This window comes from Etheostoma spectabile, chromosome 8, assembly GCF_008692095.1.
Source record: "Etheostoma spectabile isolate EspeVRDwgs_2016 chromosome 8, UIUC_Espe_1.0, whole genome shotgun sequence".
Lineage (NCBI taxonomy): Eukaryota > Metazoa > Chordata > Actinopteri > Perciformes > Percidae > Etheostoma > Etheostoma spectabile.
Window position 1 is genome coordinate 694,778 of NC_045740.1, and position 6,620 is coordinate 701,397.

Below are 6,620 nucleotides of genomic sequence, written 5' to 3' on the forward strand. Positions count from 1 at the left end.
TTGAAAAACGTAGGCTGTTTAGCATGTTGCTGACGACGTGACATTTGGGCACATGAGGGACTTTGCTCTATACATGACCACAGCCTTCATTCAAACCCGGCTTTGAATGAAATTTCTTGGCACTGATTGAATTCCTATTGAAATTCAAATCAGTTGGCTTTTTCCACAATTGGGGCTCATTTGGAGCTGTTCAGTGATTTAGGGCTCTGGCACCAAGCAGTGAAAAAACAACTGCGGTCATGGGATAATTGGCACCATAAATGCAATGTAGAAAATTAAGCAAAGTAATAAATAACCAGGACACTTGTTAATGAGCCCTAAAGCGATGGCGCAAGGTGCAGTGGGTCCTCGCCTTCTAAAATAAACAATGACACATTTCACAGATTTGAAATTATCACATAAACTAAAACAAAATGCATTATTTTGTTGGATGGGAGTTTAAGAAAATCTCAAATAACAAACTGTATGAATAACTTTGCATATTTTACCAAACAAAGGCTCAAAATGATTTCTTGGGAAGAAAACTCTTTCAATTCAGCGATAAGTAGTAAAATCGTTCCTATTTTCACATGCAGCCGTAAGAAAGTAAATAGTAGCCTACGGACCCAAAAAGCGCAACGTACGCATCAACAACGTAGCCTATTGGTCGTGTCAGCCGAAACCTTGACAGATCAGATTGTGAGGAAGCTTTAGAAAGTACTTACCAGGGAGGAATAAAATCGTGGAGATCTCTGTTTTGGCATGCACAGATAAGGGAGGAGAGAGCATGGGCTGAATCCAGAGAGAGGAATGTCTCCCAACTCCACAATGCACCAAAAAAAAAAAAAAAAAAAAAAAAAAAAACTGCGAGGCGCTGCCTTCTTTCAGTTTACTATTCCACAATCAGCCGGCATCAAATCAGATCAGAGGATATATTCCAACCCCGACTGGCAGCGTAGTCCAATGCCATGCAAGGAAATCCGAGTTTACACGAGTTATCCTTCATAAAAAGCTCGGAAAACGATACAGCTGCCCCCCCCACGCCAAAAAACAAAACAAAAAAAACTTTCCTCCCCGTCACAAAGTTTCTTCTAGGGCGCAAAACATGCCCAGTGTTACCGAGCAGCGCACTTGTCAACTCTAAAGAAAGTTTGCAGCCACTAAGGACGTGGAAGGCGGTTTGAAAAGGTACGAGATGATAGTTGTCCGATGCAAAATGTCATAAAATCCATCAGCGTGCGTTCCCCTGGCGAAAAGAGCGTCTTTAGCGTGTCTTTCTCTTCCTCCGCCGACAGCCTTCGCACTGTTTCTCAGACGCTTGCAGGTTTACTAGGGTTTTCTTCCTCCTAGTCAACACATGCCCTCTTCACTCCAGAGGGTGTCATTCCCCCCCCCCCCCCAAGCACCCAGTGTAATTCGAGCTGTTTGGCCGCAGTGCTTTTGGGCCCTGCTTCCTCGCCCATCAACTTTCTCAACTGGGTCCGATGCGAGGGCCCCGGAGCTGTCAGACGCGGTAACAACGCCCCAGTGGCCAAGGCAAGACACAACACACCACACACACACACACACACACACACACACACACACACACACGCACACGCTAACACGCACACGTACACACACACACACACACTCAGACACACACTCTTCACACTAGGCATCCATCCGATACAGTTCAGTATATTTAGATGCTGCAGTGATGGGAGACTTATTCGGGTAATTTTAAGTCAAAGTACAAATAAAACAATGTAAACTATAACTTATTTAAAAAAAAAAAAACGTCTTGTAAAAGTTCTGAAATGCATGGAAAGCATGTCATCAGCTTCTAAATATGATGCATCATGGAGCAATCTAGTAGACAGTAGTAATACAACAATACATAAAATATAGCCTAACAGTTTGAAAGCCATGTACTGTAATTAGTAGATCCAATATTTCCATCTGAAAGCATCAAATGGAAATACTCAAGAAAAATACAAATCCATCCAAATTGTTCTGAGAAACACAATTTGAGTAAATACTTTCTTCCGTTCTACAACTGAGATGCTGCATGCGGGTTGAGACATCGACCAATCAAATCAGAATCAGACGTCCTGTGTAGCTCACTCACAGCAGCTCAGACTTGTGTCTTGCTCAAGGACACTTTGGCCAGCCTGCTACTAACTTTACTTCAATAATGTCAACTTTCTAACTTTTACAGGAAGGGCAGATGGGGAGGGAAAAGCATCAGAAGCTTATCTGGGTGTCATAAAAACGATGGAAATAAAACACAAACACAATTTTGATTATTTGTCATTTATGTGGAATAACGCTTTTGCATTATACACATTTTGATAAAGAGTGACATACACACAGTAGTAAAATGTAGTTCAGTATTGTGCTTATTTAAAACAACTAAGTTTCTTGGAAATTACTTTTTTACAGGTCACAAGTCCTCTGCAGGATACTTCCATATATTACAAGATCACATGAAAGCAAAGGGGGGGATTTAGTAAGGTTTCTATGATACAGTGCATTGTTGCAGAAGGAAAAATGAAGTTCATAACTTTTCTACGGATGAACAGATCTGTCCACAGCTACCCAGAGAGAGACTGAAGGCTGGCCCCCTGTAGCTCGTCCCCCCACTGTTTCAAGCTGTCTCCTGCATTGGTTCAGGCGTCCAAGTGCTCTGAAAAAGACACAGGGGGGGTGGAAGACTCTAATCTCTGCAGACTCTTTTTATTTTTGTCTCACTTCCACTGCTGAACACCTCTTTTTTTATAAACAAGGGAGGGAAAACTCTACCATTCGTTTTGAATGGACCCACTAACAAGGCTTTTTTTTTGGGACTGTGAATGGAGACTTCTACGTCTGTTTTTCTCTCCTCTCCCATCTCTGCCTCCACAAGTAAAGCCATCAGATGACAGTGGAGCTGACAGGTTGGCTAGTAATAAAGAGGGCGCCAGAGGTGAGGAAGGAGAGTTTGACTCATTTTTTAAAGAGTGGCACAAAATACCCCCCACTGTTGCTCCCTCCCTGTGTCTCATTCCTCCTACAACAGAAGTCTATTTACAAACGCCCGATTTATTTTCCACTGCTCGGGCATCCCACATTTGAAAGGAACCTCATCAAGCAGCGTCTCATGGGCCTTTGACTAAGACCGGGATGGACTCAATGCCCTCGCGCTGTGGTATCCGTCAACCTGTTGTTGTCCCTCTTCATCTCCAATCTTTTCTTCAGACCTCTTTCTTCCTTAATCCTTCCTGCGCCAGCAGCCACAGTGTTAGGAATTAGGAAGCCGAGTGAGAGGAGAAAGTGACAAGCTAATAGCATGTCATCAGCATCTTAGATGAACATGTTGATTCGTTGTTGATAGAAATAATCAGAAGGCCAAAGGTTCTCCACCAGCCGTGTGTTACTGATGGGAATACTTGAAGCGAGCTGGGAGGGATGTTTGATGCGAAGCCACTCACCAGTCATTAAGCATGCCTCCTTCTGCTATTCTAATTCAAGATGCTGTTGAAGAGAGTTAATCAACAACTAGCTGTGGACTGGCTAATTGGTTCACACTAAAGTTCCCCTACACTACAAAATATGTTTTGCTCGTTGTGACTTCACATGGACGTTTGACCGTGCAGAATGGTGGGATGTTCAGAGTCTGACAGCAGAAGGCCGATCATCTGCTGAAGAGGGGAAGTTTGTCTGTCCTCGCCTGTAAGACGCGTGCGTACAAATATGATTTTGTGACATCATAACTAGTTTGGAAGCCAACTGTGCTCCAATATGCTACTTATACAAGTGGGATGTGGAAACTTGAAAAACGTAGACTGAGAATTGATTTTTCAGAGGCGTAGGAGAAACCATGCATCCAGCTTCTGAATGCAATTTTTTTTGTACATTTTTAATATAAGTTAAAGAAAATTATCTGAACATCATCATCATTATCTAAAATCCTGCTGGAGGTGCTGCCCCCGCGACCCGATACCGGATTAGCGGATGAAGATGGATGAAGATGGATGGAATTTAAAGAAAAAGAGAAAAAAAAATTGCAAATTATTCCTAGAACAGGTTTTTTTTTTTTTTTTTCTGGATGGAATATTTAACCAGTCCACTCAGTTTATAGTGACGTTATGCCATGGTTCTGCTCAAGGTTTCTGCCTCTTAAAGGAAGTTTTTCCTTGCCTCTGTGGCCTAATGCTTGCTCTTGGTGGGAACGGTCTAGACCTGCTCTTTTATTAAAATCGCAGTGAGATAACTGTCATTGTAATTTGGAGCTATATAAATAAAACTGAATTGAATTGAATTATCTTATGTGGTGCCAGTAACTCCTACCTTTTCAGCCATATTAAAGGCTTGGCTCAATTGATGGCAGTGTCTGTTGGTTAGTATGCCGGACCAAAGGAAACAGGGCCATTATGAGCATAATGTAGACTCCTGTGTCTTACCCTGGGGTTATGAAGGTGTTTCTAACTCTTCTATAGCAGCTACTTTTCTATTGAGGGTCATGTTTCAGACGTGTCTATTTTAAGCATCCACACTCATCACGACACATCTTCTCAAATCTCAACAGTGCTATATGAGTAAAAACACAAGCAACAGTTGTGGTGTACGCCTCTGTTGGAGGCAATCAACCATTATACTATACCCATGGGCTTATTTTCCTTCAGTAGCACACAGACAATCCGCTCCCTCACAGTGAGCTGGGCCAGAGCGGCCTGAATGCTATTAAAGCCTAACGGAGATATTCAGTGTTGAGAATCACTGAGTACAATACAGACTTGTTCTCCTTTGGAGGATCCTTCTTTCGTCTTCCTTGAGGGTGCTGCTGTTAATCATGAATGGCAGTGATATGTTATTGTAACTTCACTGTGCCAAATCCTAGAGAGATCCCTCCTTTTTCTCCCGATATATCTCTGACACTATATCATTAAAACAACAAACATGGCTGAGTCATATCCTGTGAAAAATATGAAACAAATGCGTGGAGCTGTGTGTGGTGGGGGATGGGGAAGATCGGAGGAAGAAGGAAGAAGTAGACACACGCCTCAGGGTCTAATTGAACTATATACTGTAGCTTCTCTGCATCCATGTGGCGATGTAAGTGGACCCTGGCAGAAAGTGCCAGAGGAAAGTTTAGGTGTTTGGTTAGAGAGAGGGGCAATTGGGGAGGGGGGGTGGTAGCAGTACAAGAAGTGTGATTTGAGAATGGCAAAGTATTTTGAGAGAAACGGCTCATTCAAATGATGTTGACTATCTGGGCATCTCCTCCATTTAAGCCCCCTTTAGGCACAGGAGGCATCAACCCATAAGTCAGCAGGTCTTCCTCCTCACTGTCACTGATACGCAGTAATAACCTCATCCACAAAGCCAGGCCTCCGCTGTCCTCTCCTCCCCCTCAGCAGGTAACAGAGAGCAGGGATAGAGGGAGTGGATGGAGGGGGAGTGGAGGGTCAATCATCCAGATTCCTCACATGTTTCCACCTCAGTACTCCAGAGTGTTTGAAATAGCTGGCGTGCCTGCAGCTTGAGCTTGTAGTGGAGCTCAGCTGAAAGGGGAGCACAAGGGAGAAGGGGGGTAGGTTAATGTTTCCAGCGTCACACTCAAGAGTTTGGTAGTTTCAACTCCCTCAAACTGCAATGGGAAACCGAAAAACAGCAGCACAAGAAGCAGAAACACGGGGCGAGCTGCAGTGTTGCAGTATAACTCCTGATCAAAATGTCTGTTTTCCCGCCCACCTGCCTGGCACCATAACTCCTAATAAAAATAACACTGGACTTTTTCCAGGGATGAACACAGAGAAATGCTGAGTAGAACTGACAGCTTTATACCTCTATATAAAATGAAGAATGAATAGAGCTTTTTTCCTGGCATTTTAAAAGTGACAAGTGTTTTACTTCTTCATACTCTCTTTTTCTTTTGTCTCTCTTTCTCTTTATTTCACCATTCCTTTCTCGCTTTTTCCACAGTCCAATGGTCACACAACACACAAGCATTGTGCTCACACACACACACACACACACACATCACACAGCTCATTTGGTTCAGAGAACAGGTCACTTTAGTCATTCTAGGTATGAGTCATAGCCTCAGCCTGTGCTGACACGGTTGGAGTTTGGTTCGTTTTTCTCCTCAAGCTAACAGTCCTGTACAACACCTCCATATTCCTCTTTAGTGAACGTACACATCCTGACCATGAGCTGTAAGGCTTACATCATTGCAAAGCCAGGGAATTCATTAGTTCAGTGACTCAGGGCTCAACGATACCAGTAGTAAAGAGCTTTGACATATTCACTTAGTCCTTGTGTTGCTATGGAAAGTTGTGAAACGTATTGAATGTTTTTTTCTTACAAAAAGTGAACAAATAGCAACCTTTTTGTTCCTGATGCTGTTTGAATTTACTTTTCTTAACTAAAAATAACCGTGACAGGTCTTAAAATGTCACTTTTGCTATTTAAACACGGTGGACTCGCGTAACAATTACATAATAATGATAAATCCTGAGACCTAGCATAAGAGTTCCTCAAGCCAGTAAACTATATAAAAGTTTACTATATAATAATAAAAATAATAATAATAATAATAATAATAATAATAATAATAATTTATACTTTATTAATCTCACAAGGGGCAAATTACAATTTACACTCTGTTGTTATTACAC

The 6,620-nt window shown here is 42.3% G+C and overlaps 1 protein-coding gene across 6 annotated transcripts in view; it reads right to left on the reverse strand.

Annotated features, from left to right (window-relative positions):
* fgfr2 (fibroblast growth factor receptor 2) overlaps positions 1-1,422 on the reverse strand; it is a 37,446-nt gene extending 36,024 nt beyond the window's left edge. For 3 of the 6 annotated variants that reach the window (XM_032523403.1, XM_032523401.1, XM_032523399.1), the window contains exon 1: positions 705-1,420. The gene's annotated coding sequence lies outside the window, so the exon portion shown is untranslated. Of the gene's footprint in view, positions 1-704 lie in introns of all 6 variants that reach the window. The other 3 variants (XM_032523404.1, XM_032523400.1, XM_032523398.1) reach the window with 3 other exon arrangements.
* Between the last annotated feature and the right edge of the window lie 5,198 nt (positions 1,423-6,620).